This window comes from Notothenia coriiceps, unplaced genomic scaffold (assembly GCF_000735185.1).
Source record: "Notothenia coriiceps isolate Sejong01 unplaced genomic scaffold, NC01 NC01_scaffold00006269, whole genome shotgun sequence".
Classification (NCBI taxonomy): Eukaryota; Metazoa; Chordata; class Actinopteri; order Perciformes; family Nototheniidae; genus Notothenia; species Notothenia coriiceps.
This window is the reverse complement of record NW_011338970.1, coordinates 113,678-114,572: the sequence shown is the minus strand read 5'-3', so window position 1 is coordinate 114,572 and position 895 is coordinate 113,678. Positions and strand designations below refer to the sequence as shown.

General features: G+C 34.7%; 1 protein-coding gene across 1 annotated transcript in view; it reads left to right on the top strand.

The window, feature by feature from the left end:
• The window catches only part of LOC104943581 (transcription initiation factor TFIID subunit 4-like), a gene marked incomplete at its 5' end in the record, with an annotated part of 18,644 nt that overhangs the window by 17,009 nt on the left and 740 nt on the right, over window positions 1-895 (top strand). The window lies entirely within an intron of this gene.

Genomic DNA, 895 nt, shown 5'->3' with positions numbered 1-895 from the left:
CTTCAGTACAAACTCCCTTCCTGTACGCCGTCCATTTAGACTATTTGACTCCTGAAGTCTGGAGGGATGCTGCGGCCGGCCTGAGTGCAAAGACATGAGTTAAAATTAGGGCTGCTCGATTATGGCAAAAATCATAATCTCGATTATTTGGGTCAATAATTGTAATTGCGATTATTGAATGCGATTATTCATTGACTTTGAAAACATCCATTTATTGGAGAAAAAAAATGTGAACAGTATGTTTTTAACAGTTGGTTACCCTGAACTTTAAGTATAATTCAACTGAAAAACCCCAAAAATAAAAATATATCTAAAAAAAAAAATAATCTTTTTATTTCGATTACGTTGTTTTCGTAATAATAGTAGTAATTAATTGAGCAGCTAGTTAAAGTACAGACCAGAGTGTGAACGGCCTGATATATTTAACGACAATAAGCAAGAAGAAGCAGCTCTCCATCATATCTTAAAGAGGAGGAGCTGGGGGAGAAGCGATTGATGAAGTATTGGCAGAAGAAATGAAGTATAAAACCAAATAGGTAACCCTATGATTTAAAGAGCGTACGGTACCATTAGATTAGATTCACTATATCGATCCCATGTTGGTAATTGTATAACAAAAGAACAACAAGAACAACTTTTAAAACAAAAAGTGGCCATTGTCGTTCATACACAGAAAATAAATTGTTGAAAAGACAAAGAAATCCATTACCTCACCGGGGAGCTGCTGTCTCCTAACAGCCCCATCGAGCATTTTGAAAAGTCTTCAATGCCACTTTATTTATAGCAAACTCTGACTTCAAAGTGCTTGAAAAAAAAACAGTTAAGACACAAAACCTTTCAAATTACATTTAAACACATTTAAGAACGGTAATTAGAAAGCCAAGAGAATACAAAC